The 21721-nt window shown below is 47.3% G+C and overlaps 1 protein-coding gene across 2 annotated transcripts in view; it reads right to left on the bottom strand.

Annotated features, from left to right (window-relative positions):
- CTXND1 (cortexin domain containing 1) overlaps positions 1 to 12610 on the bottom strand; it is a 60277-nt gene extending 47667 nt beyond the window's left edge. Inside the window, exon 1 of one of the 2 annotated variants that reach the window (XM_077128536.1) lies at positions 12553 to 12610. The gene's annotated coding sequence lies outside the window, so the exon portion shown is untranslated. Of the gene's footprint in view, positions 1 to 12329; positions 12413 to 12552 lie in introns of those variants that run through there. The other variant, XM_077128537.1, reaches the window with a different exon arrangement.
- Positions 12611 to 21721: the final 9111 nt, after the last annotated feature.

The following is a 21721-nucleotide window of genomic DNA, read 5'->3' as shown; positions in this document are numbered from 1 at the left end:
GGTGCAAGGGCTTCCAGGGGGAGAATGACCACAGTGCAAGGGCTTCCAGGGGGAGAATGACCACGGTGCAAGGGCTTCCAGGGAGAGAATGACCACGGTGCAAGGGCTTCCAGGGAGAGAATGACCACGGTGCAAGGGCTTCCAGGGGCGGGGCTGCTGCCTCATCAGGTCTGGAGGACAAGACATCAATCTATAGATGACTCCCAGGCCTTGAAATCCATTGGGCTTTGCCCTGCTAGGTTTGGGGATTATTTGAATTCCATGGCCCTGTTTTCTTTCTAATTTCTCCCTTCTGGAATGGGAATTTATCCTATGCCTGTCACCCCATTGTATATTCGAAGCAGATAACTTGTTTTCTAGGTTTCATAGGTCATTTTCATAGAAGAACTTTGTCCTAGGATGGACCATGCCCATAGCTGATTTTGAGGAGACTTGGTGCTTTGCATTGTTACAGAAATGACGTAAGGCTTTTGGGATGTTGTGATGGAACGAATGTAGTGTGTGTATGTGATGAACGTGCCTCTTTTGGGGGGTCCACAGGATGGACTTTGTTGGTTCAGAGCTATTTAACTCAGGAAAATGGTCTTAAACTTAACCCATCCCTGTGGGTGTGACCCTTGTAACTAGGATAAGGTTACTTTAGTTGCGATGTGTTCAACTGAATCCAGGTACGTCTTAATCTTATTACTGAGGGCCTTATAGGGAAGACTGAAGAGGAGAAAGGCTCTGGGAGAAGCCAGAAACTGGAGTCAGTGGAACCCAGAAGAGAAAGGAGAAACTAAGAGAGGCCACCATATGCATTACCATGTAACGGAAAAGCCAAGAACCAAGGATTGCTACCTGCTGGCCTTAGAACTCCATAGTTTTTTGGGAGAAATCATCACTTTGCTAATTCCTTGATTTTGGACACCTAGCCTCAAAACTGCGAGCCAATAAATTCCAACTGTTTAAGCCAACCCATTGTACGGTGTTTGATTTAGCAACCAGGAAATGAAAATACCGACCATCCTACTTCTAGGTATATACCCTTGCGTTGGGTTGAAGCTCTTAGGTACCCCCAGAGAAGCCATGTTATTTTCATCCAATCTTGTGGGGACAGACCTACTGCTGAGTGGGACCTTTTGATTAGGTTGTTTCCATAGAGATGTGACCCCACCCATTCAGTGTGGGTTTCAATCTGCTTGCTGGAGTTCTTTAAGAGAGAGACATTTTGGAGAAAAACAAAGATGCTTGAAGAAAGAAAATGCCCCAGGAGAAGCAAGAAGAACCCAGAGGAGCTGAGAGAGCTATTCTGAAACCAACCCAGGGGAAAGGGCCAGCAGATGTTGCCATGTGCCTCCCCCAATCATGTGACAAAGGAACTTGGATGGAATAAACCTTTCTTCAGGGATGATATTCTCTTGTTGATGCCTTAATTTGGACATTTCCATGGTCTTAGAATCATAACTTGTAACTTAATAAATCCCCTTTGTAAAAGCCAATTCATTTCTGGTATATTGTATTACTGCAGCTTTAGCAAACTGAAACAACCCTAAAGACTTGAAAGCAGGGACGTGAACACATATTACATACATATGTTCACAGTGGCATTATTCACAATTACCAAAAGATGGAAGCCATCCAAATGTCCATCAACAGATGAATGGATGAACAAAATGTTGTACGTACATACAACGGAATATTATTCAGCTGCCAGAAGGAATGAAGTTCTGATACATGCAATATCATGGATGAATCTTGGAGACATCACATTAAGTGACAAATACTGTATGATCTCATTGATAAAAAATAATTAGAAGAAAATTCACAGAGTCAGAATCTAGAATCACTGCTTACCAGGGACCAGGGCACAGGCAGGGAATTGGGAATGAATGCTTAGTGGGTACAGAGTTTCTGTATGAGGGATGGAACAGTTTTGGTAAAGGATGCAGGTGATGGTAGCTCAAAGTAGTGACTGTTATTCACACCACTGAATTATATGTTTGAATGTGGCTAAAGGGAGGGTTTGGGTTGTATAAAGTTACTAGAATAAGAATTAAAAAAAAAACCAGTCTGCACAATACAAACAGTGAACCTGTGGTATAGGATACATTATAATAATATAATTATAATAACATTGTTTATTGTTCTATACTATTGTTGTATATATATACATTGCTATATATTTGTATCTAGTATATCTATTGTTTATATCTTGCTGTATACTGTAATGTAATTATAATAATATTGTTTCATCAACTGTAACAAAGGTACCACATTAATTCATAGTGTTAATAGTACAGAAAACTATATGTGTATGTGTGTGTATGGAGGTATATGGGAACTTTGCTATTTTCTGCATGATTTTTGAGTAAACCTGTAACTTTTCTAACAAAAAATAAATTAATTTAAAAACAACAACAACTGTAAGTCCACACTTTGACAGCGCTGTGTGAAATTGCCTCTGTCATAATGTCCCTCTCAACAAAACTGCTTCATCAACTGGCCTTCTCCTCAGTACCGTGGCGTGGCCAGTAACTCAGGCTAGTTTCAAACACAAATCTGCCCTGTTTAATTCCCTGCTTCTTGACAACGTCTTCAATGAGGCAGTGACAGTGAAATTCAGAGAGGAGCAGACTAAAGGTCAGCCACCCAGGGTCTGAGTAACGGGCTGCCCCTTAGGACTGTGTGACCTTGGGCATGTCACATGACCTCTCTGTACTTCACAGCCAAGGTTCCTCCTTGGAGGGTCACAGAGAGATGGCAAGGCAAAGGAAGGGGCTCTCACATTATTTTGGCTGGAGAGCCACGAGGTAGCCCCCTCCCTGCCTGGCCAGGCAGCTGGAGGGCCAACCACGGGCTCCTTGACCTCCGATCTGGTATCCTGTGGGGTCACCCCATGTCTGGGAGCTAATATAAACCCCGAGCCACAGAAGCCCAGAGAATGGATTCTGTCTCCTGGTACCTGAAGTCCACCTCAAGGTGAGCTGCAGGATGGATGAAGGACAGGCACCCTCCCAAACCAAGGACGTGGTGCACATATGTCCCCAGGCAGAGCGCTGACCACGGTGGCTGGCCTCCACTGCTCAGCATCTCAGAAATGAGCTTGCCCTAAATTGTGCTCATTGGCATAGCCTAGATGTGGGCGCTGACACCTTGGAACAGCGGGCAGGCTGGGAGCGGCCTGCCAAGACCGCGAAGGCGGCCGGGGAAATCAAGTCGCGGTTTCTGTGTCCATCCTGACCTCCCTCCCGACAGCTCATCCTTCATGGGGAGGTCCAAGGAGGTTGCTTCCAGCTCCCCCCAAGTTTTCACTTTGTAGTTTCATGACTAAGAGCTCACCCCAGGTACTCCTCTCCCTCTTCACCAACACTGCCCTGCCCTGCCAACCCCTTCCTCTCCTCGACAGGCTTTAATTTGGCTCTGTCCTTACTCGTAGGGTGGCCTGGAGCAGATTGCTTAACCTCTCTGCACCTCAGCTTGCTCGTCTGCAAAATGAGGATACAAAGTAGCTATCTCACGGGGTGGTGACAAGGATTCAAAACAATGAATGTACATAAAAGCACCTGGAAAAGTGTCTGCTTTACGGCAAGCACTACACAAATACCCCTCAACCAGCCATCCTTTTGGACTCACCCTTTGCTGGAAACCATACTGAATCCTGCAGGTTCAAATTCTTATTGGTGACACTTCCTGGAGTGCATCTGGGGGAACACGGTACAGTCACCCCGTGAGCTGCTCCATCTGCTTGGGAAATACACTGCCCCACAGCCCTCTGGGATCTTCCCATCGCACTCTGACAGGGTAGAGCTGGGGTCAGCAAACGGCAGCCGATGGGCCAAAACTGGCCTGCTGCTTATTTTTTAGAGAACAGAATGTTTTTCACATTTTTACAAAGAGGGGTAATTTTTCATATGTGAAAATCAGATGACATTGAGACTCCAGTGTCCACACGTACAGATGTCCTGGCACACAGTCACGCTCCCTCAACGGCTGATGATCACAGGAACGTGTTCCACTGGCGTTCATGAGCTTGGAGATTCAGCAACAGGCCCCTGGTTCCTTAATGAAAGGCAGGTTACTCTGCCTGCAGAGACTTGCCAGCATCTTACCCTGTTTGCCACAGTCCACCTGTGCCCATGTACCTTCTTGCCTCGTCACCCACAGAACCCACCTGTACACCCTCTTCCCCAGTGGGATTCCTCTCCTTTGGTTTGCTTGCACTCTTCCCTTGGGCTGAAATGGCTTAGCCCAGTGATCTCTGAGGCTCTTACTGATTTCCTGCTGGTTTTGAAATACTGGCATCCATGAAGATAAGATAAACTCATAAAATACCACTGTACTGCGGACATCAAACATAGCCGGATAATGTGTGGCCTCAATTTAAAGAGCACTGAAGATTAGTCACTGCCTAAGAGAAGAAATGTCCTGAAATCTTAGCACTCATACATAAAGGAACTTGGATACAGGCTTCCACATACATGGCTGTTTGCATGTCATTATCGTTATGTTCATGCGTAATGAGCTAAAGGAAATAAAAATCAAAGTTTGATCAACCATGCAAGAGGAAAGAGAGGCACAATTTCTATTTTCTGTAGAAGTGATTTTACAAAGCAACTGAACTATGGAGAGAAGATCAAAGAGTGTGCAGTCAAAATGTAGGAATGAAAATGCCCCAGAAATGGGTCAAACAGGTATTTTAAAAAATTGTGTTAATTTTTATAGATTTTGTGATGTCTGGGGTATTTTATCATTTTATTATTTGTAGTGTGCTGTGGTTTATTTCTCATTCTAAATAAGGATCCACTTTTGTACTATTTTTTTTTTTTTGCATGGGCAGGCATCAGGAGTCAAACTGTATTTGATTTTGTTTTCATAATTCTGGACTGCTTTATTAAGGAAAGCTCTCCAAATTACATCAACTTTAGGGCCCATCAAACCCAGATCTGCCCTGTCCTGCATCCTAGGTGCTTCCTTTTCATACTTGCTCTATGTCTCTCCCGTTGTGCCTGTTCTTTCAGGCATCCCAGACGGGGCCCCAGCTGAGACCTCCCACTAAATCAAACCACGAGCCCGTGGTTTTGCTAAATCAAATTGCCTGCCAGACTTCATGCCAACACCCTCCACAACCACCCAAGAAGAAGTGCTTGGCAATGGAATCAGTTCCTGATTACTGCACAAAGCAAAAGTTCTGAAAGTTCTCTCCATGAAGACTCCCATCTGGAAGTCCTGAGAACTTTCAAGACATCTGTTAAGAGTAGGGTTTTTGAAGCTAATTTGTTTCACTGATTTCCTTGATAAGAGCTCTTCAAAATACATTTGCTTCATGAAGACACTTTGTAGACGACACAAAACAGGATGGCAAATGTCACATGTAGGTGAAAATAAACCCAGTGGATGAAACCTCAAGCAGCCGTTAACAAGAGGCATTATTTTCTCATAACTAGGCAGCACAGGATTGTAAACCAGCCTACCCAGGAAGGCACCTGGAATGCCTGCGACCTAGAGAAGTCCCCAGGAGAAACCTGACTTTCGGTCCTGCTACTGGCCAGGCCCTGAGGGGAACCCTCTGGGGAGACAAGCTCTACAGGGTAACAGATGCTGAAATACAGCAAATAACCAGGGGCTGCCCATGGCATCCTAAACACCTGGTATATGTCCAGTCACCCTCGCCATGGCTTGTAAGGGAAGTCATGTTGCCTTGCATTATTATCAAAGAAATCCAGGCAATCACCCCACCAGGGGCACCCGAGAGGGGCTGGAAGGACAGGCAGCCGTGGACAGCAAAGGCCCTGGTGTGACCGTTCACCTCAGCCCCGCGTCAGGGTTCAGAGCAGGAGTGCTGCAGGAGGGTCATTCTGGAAGCTTTCCCAAGAAGGGAATCTGGGGCTGGCTTGGGAGGATGCGAGTGGGGTTTGGGTGGGAGGAAGACAGCAGGAAAGGCATTCCAATTTCCGACACTTCAGATTTCCCAAGAGGAATGGGTATTCTAGGTGGAAAAGTCTGTCTTTTCTCCTCCTTCCCTTCGCTTCCCTTTGCTTCCCTTCACTTCCTTTCCATTCCCTTCTGCCTCCTTCCTCTCATTTTCTCACATATAATGGTTAAAAGACCCAATCCCGCCAGGCCTGGAAACACAGCGGTTTCTTTCCAGACACGTGCTTCCCTCTTTGTCTTTCTGTAATCTTCCAGGGCTGCTAACGTGAAAACTGGGGCCACGTCAGCCTGTCAGCAAAGCTTTGGGTATGAGCCGAACTGACAGCCAACTGTGTCATGACTTATGTGGAAAGCAGGACATTACGGAGTGTCCTTGTGGGAAGCTCGCTGTGGGAGTTAATGTATTTCTCTCCAGGTCTGGAAGGAGAAAGGGGGTGTCCATTATTCTGTCCAGATAGAGTGAGCTGTGGACTTCAGTGGAGGTGATCTCAGGCACGTGCAGAAACTGCTAATCTCCCCCGAAAGCTGAGTCAGGGATTCTCAGACTTTTGACTCTCAAGTTTAGAGCACCTAATAATCTCTCTCGGTGCTTGTTAAAACCGTGCATTCCCACTTCTGTCCCAGAACCCTGACTCAGGGATTCAGGGTTAGGCCCCGAATCTGTATTTTTAAATGATCCCCCCAGGTCACTCTTGGAGAATCTCTGCTACATTCCTACGGTGGACAGCGAGTTCTTAAAATGAGACTCAAGACTCCACTCAGATTTCTCCAGGCCTCTGTACGACCAGCATGATGACAGTTAATCCCACATATTCTCCTCTGCAAGCTCCTCCCAAGCTGAAGAGGTCAGTATTCTTATCTCCATCTTACTGATGAGGAAATGTGGCTCAGAGCAGTGGGTGATTTGTCCCTGGTCCCACAGCTGTAAGCGGTGGAGTTAAGACTGGACCTGGGTCAGGGGGATTTGATAAAGAGAGGCACTCGCGTGCCCATCTATTCGTAGGAGGCATTTTTTTTTTTTACTCATCCCTGACCACTTCTGCTTATTATGAGCTTCTAAGAGGGTTCCTTTTGTCTTGTGAGCCTAGTCGAAGGATTAAACTAAAAGGACTTTGGCTGCAGGGTCTCCACTGGAGGCAAAGTTCTTTCTTTGGAGCTACAGGTGATGGGCACTGTTTGGGGTTGGGAGGACTACCTGTCCTCCCTCCCCACGCTCTCATAGGTACCCATTATCTTCCTAAGGAACGTCTCAGGAATGTCAGGAATTGCCGAAGAAGAAGACAAATTCTAGGAGATTTCAGTTTCAGAGGCATGTATACTGACTCACAGCAATGTCTCTGTTCACTTGCAGATGTGGTCACCGAGAAAGGACAGGTCTCTTCATGCTCAGTCTACAAAAGGTAGCTACTTTTCTCTCTTCTTCTGCAGACAGAGAGAATGACTATATTAATGTTTTAACTAGGGCACCAGGAAGGGGGCATGTGCTCTGATCACCACTGGAGAATCTGCGTCACAGGTGTCAAGAATGGAACTCAGGTCATTCCCTGGGAGCAGATTCCCGAATATCCATTTGCCAGGTCAACTGGCCAGCTGAAGAAAAGTGCCTGTCCTGCTGCACTCAAAAAGAGAGGAAGACAGATGTTTTTCTGGGGGGAGAAGTCCCCTTGGCAGCTGAACAGCCACACTTTGGATGGAGGATTGGTTGTCCTCTGGGGAGGGGGTGCTTGTGGCTGTCCCAAGCATAAGGCAACATGAGCCGACTCCAGCCAGTGATGAAAAGGATTTAGAGGTATCTTTAAGGCTCCATGGGAAAGAGTGCCATGATTGATTAGCAATGTCTGCTCAGGGCAAGAGAGGGAGATGTGACTATACATGTGCCATTGGTTTGCTCTTCTGGCTCAAAAGGGTCAAGTCAAACTCCACAGGTAACCCTTTATCACCTGCCCCATTTTCTAGGCTTGTTTCTCTCAATATACTCTCGCAATGCCCTTCACCCATCCAGATCAAGCTCTCACTGTTTTCTGAACACACCAGCCTCCTTTGTCTCTGCATCTTTGCACATGATAGTCCATCTGTCTAGAGCAACTTATTCTGCTAGCAGAGTCTTCATCTTCCTTGAAGCCTGCTCAAATCCCAGCTCCTCCATTGCCTTGCTGATGGTCCCCCAGGTAGCATTCCTTGCCCACTCTCTCCTACTTGCCCCCAACATAACTTCCACCTCCTTTTCCCATAGAAATTATACTGCACCAGGATAGTGGGCCTTTTTCCTCTCTGACTTGGTTGTAAACTTCTTGAACGCAGGGTCAGTGACCTAGCAACTTTGCATTCCCAATGTTCAACACTTATTAGGCCCCAAGTTCATTGACGATCACTTGAACGGGTTCTCATTGCACCCTCCTAGAGCACAAGGAGCCCTCCTGAGCCAACAAGAAGCCAGTGTAGCCAGAGGCATCATACACAGAGCTGTTTATAAATGCAAACCCCTTGGATGACACACAGACGTCATCACACCTACCAACTACGACCAACATGTCATGGCCTCCTGGCACGTGAAAAGCCATGGCCATATTCACCCCCGAGGAAAGAGCTTCGCATTTCAACCCCCGTGTCGGCCATGAGCCTGGAGTGCAGAAGAGGTGGCACGATTTGCTGTCTTCTGACCTTGTTTCAATCTCCAGAGTGGAGCTCAGGGTTTCTTCCCTTCACACTATCCAGAAGACAGGGGTGGAATGCCACTTTGGGGTTCAGAGGATTCTACTGGGGCAGGGCACTAGGAGTCATGCTTTTAGAGGAAGGACACATCAGCCCAGGTGGGGCCAATCTCACACGGAGCACGCCGGGCTGGGGCCCAGAGTGGAAGGTATAGCATGGGCCTACCTGGCTTGACATCAAAGCAGAGGGTTACTCCGGAGTTGAATAAAAAAGTACCATAACCACAGAATATAAGCTACATACTGAATATGAAATGTCTGCCTTGAGGGCAGTCATTTAGAGTGAGACCCCAGGGTCACATTCTCTCCTCCATCATTAGCAGCTCTCCGTGGGAAAGTCTCGATAGGAAAACGCTCTTTCTGGGTATGTCTCTGGCTGGGCCTGCCACTGCCATCTGAGCGGTTCAACGTGGAGGGTCAGAGTGGTGATGTGAGTCCCAAGGAAACGTCAGGGAGGCTCCTGGCCGGCTTTCAGACTGGACCTTACGGGAGGGACAAAGGCCATCCTTCCTGAGCCAGCATCCAGGGCAGGACAAGGCTAAAGGGGTTTAAAGTCAAAGCTGTGGGAACAACGAAGAATGTTCATTTATGCAGAAGCCTCCCTGTGCTCCAGGGGCCTGTTAGAAACCTGTGCTAAGGGGTGTGTGGCGGGCTGGGATTTATGGTACCGCCAAATAATTTCTCCCTATCTGTTACATTAGCCTCCTATGATACCCTTGGAATTAGTTTTGCACATGGAATAAGATCTGCTGGGGGCACAGCAGAGACCATGCTGAGAATGTCCATCCACAGAGGTATCTGTTCAAGAACACATGGAAGAAAGCTACTGAGTACCGGTGTCCACAATGCGGTAATGACAACAGACCATGGTGGGGAACAGTTAGCAAGGACTTATCACGTGCTGGATTCTCTGATGGGCATTGTATCACCCTTAATTCCTGCAATAGTCCAGCAAGGAAGGTAATATTTCCCTAAGTGTATAAATGGGGAAGCCGAGTCTCCTCTCTGAGGGAGTGAACAGCTTCCAGAAGGTAACAAATCTAGTTATGACCACTTAACGAGGGGCCCACTTTCTAGGCCCAAAAGACAAATGATCTCATTTAATTGAATTTTCACTGAACAAGTCGGCTGGTAAGAAGAGTTATGTGCGGCTACAATTTTATTTTGCATACTGACTGTATCTCAAGAATGTTTTCCATGGAGCAAGCCGTACATTGTACAATTCAGTATACAATGTTAGGTACAACCAAGCATGTGAGAAGAGCACAGGCTTCAAAATCAGACAACCTTGGTCAGAAATCCTTTCTCTCCTACCCTGTATTAAACGTGGGTCATTCAAGAAGCTTCTCTGATTATTCATTTCCCATTTGGAAAATGGGGGTAATAATTGTTCCTCTGATAAGTGAGAGAGAGCATAGCTGCAAGGCTTAGCATACAGTAAGTGCTACCAAAGTGGAACTATTAGGAAGCAATTTTCCCCAAGCTTTATAAATGAGAGACCTGAAGCTCAAAAGGGTACTCATTTAAGGTCATGTGGCTAGTGGCAGTGTCAGGGCAAAATGCTGATCCTTCTAACGCAAGAGCCAGAGTTCTTTCCACCAGTGTACACAGGAGAACAGATTTCCACAAAGCTCATCCTGAGTCATCAAGAAATGCAGACATTCCCATTAGTCAGCGCTCTGATGCTGGGAAGCATGGAATGCACTTTAGGAATATTTCCTTCCAAAAACAACTTGAATGTTTGACAATGCTGTCACTCCTGAAGAGTGTACTTCAGTGATATAAAAAATTCACTGGCACGGACCTGTTTCAGAGCCTACAGCAATGCCAAAATTCGGAGCCATTACAGGCTTCCTCCCCATCAGATTATTAGAAACCTTAGCCTCCAGATCTTGGAGCCTTGTCTATTTTATAGACACTGTTCTTTTTGTCGTGGCCAGACAGAATCATTTAAGGTCATTTTCCTTAGTGAAATTTCAATTTCCACTTAAGTCGTGGAAACAGTGTTGAATGTCAATGATATTATATACAAATCACACCGGTGCTCTACATTTTGAGTCTCTGCCGTGATAGCAAGGCTGAGGAGTGTAAATATTGGTTTGAGGAAGATTAGCTAGCAAAGTGGTATTTTCAGAGCGGCTGCCTCTTTCATGAACACCCTTAGGAAATAAACTGAAGACAAGCAGATCTCTAAATCACAATTTATCAGCAGCCATTGAGCCAGTTGAACTAATTTTTCAGATTAGTAGGATTAATACTACTGAAAAAGCTTCCTTCCACTTTCACCCTGTTTGTTTTAAATATATATGTTAAATATCTGACTGCCAGAAATTTGCTGATTTGCAACACTTAGTTTGCGTTCAGAAACACATAATACTTCATGCATTCCATTACTTGAGTGTCATCCAGATACAATAAATACAACTGGAAAAAGTGATAGGGAAGTAAATCATTTGGAACAGGAATATATTAAAGCAGAGATCACATAGAATAAATGAACAGCTCACTCATTTTTCCTCCTTTGTAGAAACATAAAGTCATTTGTTTCGGAAGTTTTTCAAGGTAAAATTTGCAGGCACATCCCTTCAACCCCACAATAGGTTCTCAAAGGGGGCACCCAGCTTAGACTGAGCTATCTCTAAAACTGCTGCCTTAAAATCCAATTTGCAAATCACATCTAAGCCATGGGTTGTCTTCTGTGATGTTCTAAACCCACTTTGAAGGTTTGCAAAACCCCTCTCACACTATCACAGCTCATCTCAAGTCGGCTTATAGAAGGACAGTGAGATACAGTACGTTCTAGTTAGCAGACCCTTTCATGCATGCAGATATTTATCTAGTTAGCAGACCCGCTCATGCATGCAGATATTTATCTAGTTAACAGACCGGCTCATGCATGCAGATATTTACTGTGAGGGAAGATTGCATCACAGTGTCAAGCCAGATACCATGATCTCTGGCTGGAGGTGGGGCGGCTCAGGTAAACCCATCCAAGAGTAAGAAGAACCTGCACGCTGATGTGGGGTATGGGCACTCCCAGGGAAGGCAGCTCTGGAGGAGGTGCCAGCCACTGGTTTTCTGGACCCAGAACCACATCCTTACAGGCTATTGTGACCCTTAATTGTGCATCTAGTCAGCAGATGCAGCACCTGGTCTTTCTTGACAGTGTTTTCTTTCCAGAACCTTCCTTGTGGGCACAGACTCAACTATCAAATCCAGCTATATAACATTCTCAAGACTATTATTACTCAGAGCCATTCCCCATGTCCACGCTGGGATGTGGAAAAAAATATATATTTAAAAGCTTGGCTTAGGCTTTTTTGCAGATCAGAACAAAATCCAACCCAGACTTGATATTTCTTTAGAAAGGCTGCCACCAACAGAACTTTCCCCAGAAGTTACATCCATCGTGACCTTCATCAGTTACCCTGAGAAAAATCTCAGCCACAGAAAGACATTGATTTCAGGCACTGAACTTGGCGAGAAGGAATTGCCAAGTTTGATTCCATTTCAATTCATGCTCCCTGAACCATTCCACTTAGAGGCGCCCGGGCCCCCAAGTGTGGAGGTGACGGCCCCGCGGAGCTGCCGGCCTGGTTGCGCCTCTCCTCCGGGGTTTGGGGACCCGAGCCCCGCAGCCCTAGCCGGTGCTGCTGCAACCCGGAACGCGGTGCGGCTCCCACCAAGCAAACCCGGGGCTGTTACCTGGCCCTCCAGTTCACCGAGCCGGACCCCGGCAGGCCCGCAGAGGAGGGGGGGTCCCGCGCGCGTCCCCTCGCGAAGGCGGCTGGCCCCGGCTGGCCCTCCGCGAGCACAAGCTCCGTGTGCGGCTGGGCGCCCGCGCGGCGCCCTCGCAGCGCCCACGAAGCTGCGCCCCAGCCCGGCGCGCACGGCGGAGCGGGTCCCGGGAAGCTCCCGCAGCCCTTACCTGGCGCGGCGCGTCCCGTGCGCCCGGGGGGCCCCTGGCCGCGGCGGCTCCGAGCCTGCGGCGGCCGCGGAGCTCTCGCTGCGGTGCTTCCCCGGGCGGGGGGCGCGGGGTGGGGGGCGCTGCCCGGGCCCGGCCGCGGCCGAGTCAGCCCCGGCGACGGCGAGCCCCGGCCAGCCGCCGAGAGGGGCTCTGAGCCGAGCCGCGGCCGCCCCGGCATTTTAAAGGCGAGGCAGCTGGACGCTGTTCAAGCGGAAATGCTGGGGGAAACTTCGGCCCCCGGGCCCGAGCGCCGGCCGCGGGGAGGGGGACCTGGCGCCTCCCGCGGGCGCACGGGCCAGCCGGGGCCACTCCAGTGCGCTCCTCATAAACGTCCCCTCCAGGGACCTCCTTCACCGGTACCCACACCTCTCTCCAAGCGTCTGCCCGCGTTGCGCTTAACAGAGAGCAGCAAGATGCCCGTTAAAATCGGGAGCAAAATCGGGAGGCCGGCCGCCGCCGTAGGTTCTCAGCGTGTTCAGAAAGCGTGGGCCACGCAATTAGACAAGACAAGGAAATAGAACGGAGGGACACCGGAGTTATGCCCCTCTCCAGGGCCCAGGGATGCCCGCTTAGAACAGAAGGCAGAAGGAAAACAGCAGATGCGACTGTCCGGCTGGAAAATCCAACCGGATCAACTGAAGATTAGTTGAAATAAAAAGTGTTTTCTGACAAATTGGCAGGTTACAAAATAAATATACCAAATCAGTCGTGTTCTTAGGTGCTTGCTTACTAGCCAGTTAGAAAAGAGAATGGAAAAACACACATTCTCACTAATAACGAAACCATAGATAAATAGAAATATAAAATCACCAGTGAATATGTTCTGCTATTTGTAAAAACAACAAACCAACAAAAGCATCTACTCGACTGGGGTCTCAAAGAGACTTGAATCTCTTAGGGCACAAGCCTTATGACACAATCTCTTACGACACAAGGAGAGGTTAACATTGTAACCCCACCGCTTTCTTCCTTATGTGTAAATTCAGAGCAATCTCTCTCAAAGTCTTGGTAGAATTTTCTTTTTACTTTGATGGAATGATTCTACTTTTGGTCTGGAAGAATAGAGACTAGCCAAGAAAATGCTGGTAAAGCAGACTGTAAGGAAACTAGGCCTGCTAGATGTTAAAATGAAGGAGCATACGCAAGAGTGAGTAAATAAATAAATGCAGCATTGGCTGGGTGCTTACTATTCAAGAAATGATGAGTGCATTTTTTCAACAGACAACCGTAGGGCGCAGGCACCAACATTGCCACCATTTTCAGGTAAAGAAACTGAGTCCTAGGAATGATATAAGTCCCTCACCCAAGGACACACAGCTAGAAGGTGGGTCAGGGATTCCCGGCAGGCGTTCTGCCTCCAGATCCAATGTGTCTGTGGCTTAAATTTCTGTCCCACAGCATGACCTCTCTCATCAAGGACAGTCATTAAAACCGTGACAGTGACACAGAGATGACCTTCCACTGAGCAGGACAGAGAGGCCCCTACTGGGCCAGAGGACATGAGAAAATGGGCTGTGTGTTAAAGGTGGTACTTCAAATTGATAGGAAAAATGGATTTCTAAATAAATCATGCTGAAATAACTGGATTGTCATTAGTGGGAGTTGGGGAGTTGAGTTTCTACCTTGTTCCCTAGACCAAAATAAAATCCATGGCTATCAAATAATAAACGTAAAAGCCATAAAACAGTTAGACGAAAATGCAGGTGAATATTTGATATTAAACATGGGGTTGTGAATGTCTTTCTAAAGCTATCATAAAATTGGAACCACTGAGGTAAAGACAGAAACGGATACAAAAAAATGCAAATAAACTTCTTTAAGGGAAAGGATATCCTAAACAATATTTGCTGTATATATGATAGGATTGCCAAATACCAAAAAAAAAATAATAATACAACATGGCCAGTTAAATGTGAATTTCAGAGAAATAATAAATAATTTTTTAATAACAGATGTCCCATTTGTTTTTTATCTGAAATTCAAAGTTAATTGGATATTCTGTATTGGTCTGGCAACCCAAATATATGTAATCTTTTAATATAAATAAGTTACAAAGATTTTTACAATCATTTAAAAAATGAGGAAAAACTCAATAGAGCAACAAATGAAAGAGACAAGCAGACAAGTGGGAGAAGAAGAAATATAAATATTCAATGAACAGGACAAAATAATCATTCTCCCTCATAATGAAATTAATGCACATAAGAACATCTGGGAATTGTGACCTTTTAAAATATTGAGAAAATTCAGCACAAGTGAAGGGTTTTGAGGAAACAGTCTTTCTTTCTGACTGTTCTTGAGAATGTGAATTAGTACAATATTTCTAGAAATTAGTTTGGGAATAAATAACACAACATTGTGAAACAATTAACAGCCCTAAAATACATATCTGAATATGATCCAAAGTGTAAGTGTTAGATTTTATATATGGTAAAAGAACAAAAAAAATTTTTTTTAATCCATGAAACTATACAAACAGCAAGTCCTTTTTAATCCATGGACTATAATTAATAGTACAATTATAAAGATGTACTACCATAAATTGTGAAAGATTTTCCACACCAATGCAAGGCACTGGTAGCAGAGTGGTACAAGTGAATCCTTTATTTTATTTATGATTGTTCTGTAAACCCACAATTTTGCTAATAAAAAAAATATATATATATATCTAAGTGAATGCTTTATATGCATACCAATAAACAAAGTAACTCCATTTTTAAGAATTTATCAAAGTAGATAATTTTACAAGTGAACAAAATACATATATGGGATGTTGCTTTGCAGAAATAACTTATAACAGTGAAAAACTGAAAAAACTTATATGTCTATTAACATGTGACTAGTTAAATAAATAATGATACATATTGAAACTCTCGCAATGTATGGCCATGGCCAAGTTACCACATTCACCTTCTCTGTGTCTCATCTTCCCAGTCATGAGATAGAGAATGATACTTGCAGGATTGTTGTAGAGATCAAATGCCACGTCAAATGTCAACCAACTAGTAGCGTGTCATAGGGTGGCCTCAATACTTATTGTTATCATTTGAAAAGACATCAATGGAAAGTGGCCACTAGGAAGACATCTGGGTAATCCTTAGTGAAGGGGATGTTTGATTTCTGACTGTGTAACTATGGCACTTCCTCTCTTACTCCCAAATTCAACCACAGTAGTCACCTTAGCAGGATTATTTAATTCTCACTTGTTCACTCTTGGTTTTGGTGGGGATTTGATCACCTGTACCCGCTCACGTGAGAAGCTTCCACTCTGTGGTAGGGGCAAAAACTCCTAGGGAGATACCAACATTGTTTCCAGATCCTGCTTTTTTGCTGTACCCTGCCTGGAGTTGTCACTGCCAGCATCAACTTACATCCCAGAGATGCCATCACAGGTCCAGAAATGGTACCTGTGGACCCTAGCAGCTTGATAGTACCAGCATCTTCTATGCAGCATGTGCCACACATCTGTGACCCCGTGTCACCAAGCAGCCATGTCCTTCTGACTTAGCCCTGCCTGAGCCCCTTTTCCTGTTAAGGGCCAGGAGATCTCTTTCCATCACCGTGAGATTCACAGGAGCTTGTCAGGGCTGTGGGTGGGGGATTCTTGAGCCTATGACTCTAGCACTAGGTGAGAATGGATTGTGGCCGTCTGAGTAGGTTTTCTTCCTCTCGAGGTATTCAGTAAGAGAGGAAGGCAGTAGTGTGCTGGTTGTTAAATATGTTTTGGAATTTTGTGTGAAGGTTTTCAAACAATGGATACCTTGAAATCACCCATAGTACAGTATTTACACCACAGAAATTGGCAAATGCTACTAATCAGGGTGCTCCCATCACCCAATTAGTTTCCTAGCCTGTAAAACAAATGCCAACAACAGTTTGACTTAAACTAATGGGAATCTATTGGCCCATGGTTTTGAGGCTGGGGGAAGTCCAAAAGAAGGGCCAGTGAAGAGATGTGTTCTCCATGAAGACTGTGGCACTCTGGGCATGGCTGCCAGCTATCCGCGGTCCTTGGCTTTTCTTTCACGTGACAATGCACATGGCAGCTTCTTCTTTCTCTTCTGGGTTCATTGACTTCCAGCTTCTAACTGCTCTCTGTGGCTTCTTTATGTCCAGTTTCTTTTGCTGATAAGTGCTTCAGCCAGGTCGGGTGAAGGCCATCCTCATTCCGTGTGGGCACCCCTTAGCTAACAGCATCCTTAAAGGTCCTGATTAAAACTGGGTTCACGCCCACAGGACCAGGGATGGGAACTGAACATGCCTTTTGAGGCGACATAATGCAATCCCCAACACTCCCATCCTCCACTCCATTGGCAGTTGTCAAACGTTTTCCAGCGCAGTGCTGATGGGTGGCCACTGCCTGGAGGATCCCCGGGGAACGTCGGCACAGGCACAGGGCTGGGGCAGTGGGATGGACAGTTTCAGAGGTTCCTTCCACACCTGAGCTCCACGATTGCTCTGCCTCAGGTGTGAGGCAGCAGGTGGTCTGTGGCCGGCGGGCTCATGGTACCAGTTAACCTCGACCTTGTCTGAACCCCATGAGGGGACACACCCAGAGAAGTCAGTTTTACCAGGGCTAAACAGAGCCAGGCAGCAGATCCCTCTCTGCTTAAAATGCAGAGTCATCCTTGACCGTCTTTCCCTCCACTTACGATTACTGCTAAATTCAATTCTCTCTACCTACAAAATACATCCTGAGTTTGACCAGCTCCCACCGCCTCTAATGCTATCAGTGTATCCAAGTAACCATCATCTCTGCCTGGACTGTAATCGCTCCAGGCTTGGAGTTAACACCCTATCTCCCCATCGCCCTGCGGTCTCCAAACAGCAGCCAGAGTTACCCTTTGAAAATGTGTCGTGAGGTGCCACTGCTTTGCTCAGAACCCTCCAACGGTTTTCCACTTTACTAAGAGGAAAATCCAAAGTTGTTTGATGACTCATGACACCCCACTCAATCCTTCTCTGGCCTCGTCTCCTACCTTCTCACTCCTCCCCAGGCTTCTCCAGCCGCACTGGCCAACGAGCTCTTTTCCTGGCATCCCCAGGCCATGCTGTTCTCTCGTCCTTTGCAGTTGCTACTGCCCCTGCCGGGACCTTCTGTCTCCAGAGCTCTAATGGGATTTCTCCCTCCCTGCATTCTTTATCAGATGTCTGCAAACACCCAGGATCATTCCATATAAAAGAGCAACTCTTGCCTTTTCATGTTCTCTCTCTTACCTTGCTGAATATTACTTGTTTGCAGCCTCTGACATATTATGTTCTTCCTTGTATAAATTTTTTGTGGGCAGTGTCCATCCACAAGGATGCCAACTCCACGAGGGCGGGTGCTTTGTTTTGTTCCATTCTGCATCCTTAAGTGATTAGCCTGGAGTGAGTGGATGCGTGAACAGATGGGGAAACCGAGGCGGGAGGTGACGGCAGCCTTGAGTACTCTGGGGCATCGCTGCCTGGGAGTGCTGGGCCAATTCCCGGTAGAGGAGTACACAGCTCTGGGCTTCTGACCTCCTGGACCATGGACAGCCCAGAGCGGGGCCTGTTGTGTCATGGACCCAGGAAAAGGACACCCGAAGACCGTCAGCAAGGATCCCAGGGCCAGCTGAGGAGGCAGCTTGGAAAGGGTACCTGGACAGGATTCTGCACAGGACTTTAGCACATCTCCTTGCTCTGGTCTGTCTTTCTCCATTGGACCAGGGCATGGGGGCTCTGAGCTTCCTGTCAGTTCTAGCATTCCTGGTTTCATCCTTGGATGTGCCGAGGATGCTGCTTTTGAGGGAAGGTTTTGGAAAACCCCCAGCTGTTGGCCATCGTCTGCATGGTGGCGCTATTTAAGCCTCTACTCTGGGCTGGCTGCCTCTGTGCATGACACAGCACGGCCATGGGGCAGCTGCCCTTTCTGCTCCCTGGCCCTGCACTTCAGGCCAGAGCCTCGAAGCTGAGTCACACCGTCAGGAGGCCAGAGGGGCAGAGGGAAGCAGGTTTTGGTGACAACTCATTTATGATGGTCAGGTTCTGGTGTCAACTTGGCCAAGTGGCTATGCCCAGTTGTCTGGTCAGGCAAGCACTGGCCTGACCATTGCTGCAAGGACATTTCATGACTGGTTGATGAACCAGAAGGCTGGTGCATTAAATCATCAGTCACTTGATTGTGTCTGTTGCTGATTACATCTGTGATCAACCAAGGCGTGTCTCCCACAATGAGATAATCCAGTCAGTTGAAGGCTTTTAAGGAAGAGAGACTCTTTCAGTGCTCCTGTGGCCAGTGGGCCTCTCCTGTGGAATTCATCCAGACCCTTCACTGAGGCCGCCAGCTTCACAGCCTGCCCTGCGGATACTGGACCCTTCCATTCCTATGGTTGCGTGAGATACCTTTATAAATCTCCTACTTACAGGTCTCTCCTGTTGGTTCTGTTTCTCTAGAGAACTCGGACTAACACTCCATCCCTCCACTTTGCATTTTGGGGGGGGCTGACTGATGAACCAGGCCTCAAAGGGTCCCAAGCGAAGAGCACGATTTCTGCCAGATGGACCAGCCTTCTGCTGTGCAAAAACTTTCCTGTCCATCTTTTGTGCTTCTCCCTGCTGCTTTATAAGCAGAGCTGCGCAGTGGACCCGCTTTTGCAGATGAGGACATTGAAGCCCAGAGAGGTTAAGTAGCTCGTTCTCGTCAAACCAGAGCTAGAATCCAAGACTCTTAAGTCCTTGCCCAGTGCAGTGTCCGCCACATTGCATTGGCTCACACAGCACATTGTTTGTCACATTGCCAACTCTCGAGATTGCTATGTGTGGTGGAGGGGCATCAGAGCCTGCGTCTAGTGCCCCCCTAGGTTCTGCCAAGCTGAGAACTGAGGGGCATTTCACATTACTACTCTTTCACCTTTCAAAGCAGAAGAGCTGGTACCTGGCCTGGCAAACCACTAGGGTTATGTCTTGCTGAATAGGATGCAAGTGGCGAGGAGAACTAGAGGAGCCAACTGATGGGTAGGTTTTTCTGCCTGAGAAAGAGATAAACGGGGAGTCAGAGGCAAACAACTGGGAGAAAAATGGAGGCAGGGGAGGAGAGCAAGCACGGCTGGAAGGAGGCAGCTCATGCAAGGTAGTCTGGATCTGTAGCAAGAGGGAGAACTCCAGGAAGGGGGCAGTGGAGAGAGAGAGAGAGAGAGAGAGAGAGAGATTGAGGGAGGGAGGGAGGGAGAGGAAAGAAGAAGGGAAGGAGAGGAGGGAGGGAACAGAAGTAAGAGGGGACAAAATTTTGTGAACAGAGAAGTATGTTTTAAATGAACCTTAGGAAGCCTTGGGTGCTTTTCAGTGTAATTCATTGTCTCCCCAAGAAGACCCTCAGTGATGCCCCATGTTTCCTTGAGCACTTTGGGAACCTGCTCTGGGCAGGGTCGGGCCCGTGCCAGCAGGTGGGGCCCCGTGGTAGGTGCAGGGCGAGTGCAAAGGTGGGGTGGCGTGAGGTCTGGGGGAGGCTGCTGGCTGCCTGACCCATAATGGAGAAAATGTGGTCAAGGTCATGGGTGGACTTCAGAGTCAGGGAGAACTAGGTTCAGATTCAGACTCTGCCACCCCTTTGCTAAGGGGTTTGAGGACTTTATTTGGAATGTCTGAGTCCCGAGTCCCTCATCGGCCACGAGGATATCACCGTGTCCGCATCTTAGGGCTGTTATGAGGGTCAGACGAGGTGATGCAGGTCTAGGATTCAGTGCTGAGCCTGGTGTGTAGTGAGCGCTCGAGGCCCCACAGTGCGGGAACAGTCACACCATCGATGGAGCATCTGTAATTGGAAGAGTTGGCAATCATTAGAGTAATGCACGGGAAGACCCTGGAGCAATGTTGAAAAATGCTTCCCATAGGCTACTGGGCAAAACAAGAAAGAAAATCACAAGACCATGAAAAATTATTTATGCAGGTAGACAGCAAATGGAAAAGAAAAAAAAATCAGTACCCGGTTAGGGTGATAGGATGATGGAGGGCTTATTTTCCACTTATGATTTCTCACATAGTTTTATTATTTTGTACTGTGCATTTGCAGGAAGAGATGAGCTGCTCAGGAGATGAGGTGCCACTCGCCTGCGGACTACACTGAAGCCCTCTCACGCCTGTCGCCTGGCACGTGGGAGGGGCACACATCCTTGTAAAAAGCCAGATCTATTTGACTACTTCTGGTTAGCCGGTGTGTGAGAGGAAATGAATGGAAATGAACCTATAGTTAGAAAAAATATGAATAAGCTGACTTGATAAACTTTGCTTAGGATGACTTTTAAAAACGAGGCATATTGTTGGCAAATTAAGGCATAGACTCCTGTTCCTGTTGCAACATTGTACGTTGAGGTAAATGAAATGTTACAACGTTTAGCAGGTCACAACGCTTTCCGACTCAGGTAAGGAAACTGAGGCTGAGAGAGGTCAGTGGCCTCCCCAGATCATGGTGGTCACTCGTGTGAAACCGTAACTTCCAGGAGCTCTGGCTTGGTGACCCACCTGGCCCAGCAGAGATGAAGTGACCACGGTGAGCCTTTTGTTTTCGTTCTCCAGTGGGGGGTGGGAGTGTGAGGGGGTGTCCCTGCCTGGCAGAAGCTCCATGAGGCCAGTGACCTGTCTCGTTCCAGGGCTTTGCCTGGTGCAGGGGCTGGAACCTGAAGCTGCTCAGAAGACACTTGCTGATGTAATGAATGAATGAGTGATGTGGCAAGGAGGAGGCCCCTGTCAGGGCCTGCACGCTAAGCTCAGTGACTCGGTGGATCTGTGGGGGTGGCGTGAGGGTGAGGTGCAGGCTGCGTCGTCTGTGTAGTGTCTCCACTGTTTGGGTGGCAGCAGCCAGCTGTCCCCGTCCTGCTGATCCCTCACAGCTGGGCAGGATTGGTCCCGGCGTTAGTCAGGTTTCTCTAGAGAAGCAGAACCAAGAGGAGAGATCTGTAAATATGAGATTTATGAAGGTGTTTCACGCAACCATGGGAATGGAGGAGTTCAAGATCCGCAAGGCAGGCCATGACATTGGCAGCTCCAATGAAGGGTCTGGACGAGCTCCACAGGAGAGACTCGCTGGCTGAAGAAGCCATGACACAGTCTCTCGTCTCTCTTAAAAGCCTTCAGCTGATTGGATTATCTCGTTGATTGCGGATGTGATCAG

This window comes from Tamandua tetradactyla, chromosome 14 (assembly GCF_023851605.1).
Source record: "Tamandua tetradactyla isolate mTamTet1 chromosome 14, mTamTet1.pri, whole genome shotgun sequence".
NCBI lineage: Eukaryota > Metazoa > Chordata > Mammalia > Pilosa > Myrmecophagidae > Tamandua > Tamandua tetradactyla.
This window is presented reverse-complemented; position numbering and strand designations above follow the sequence as displayed.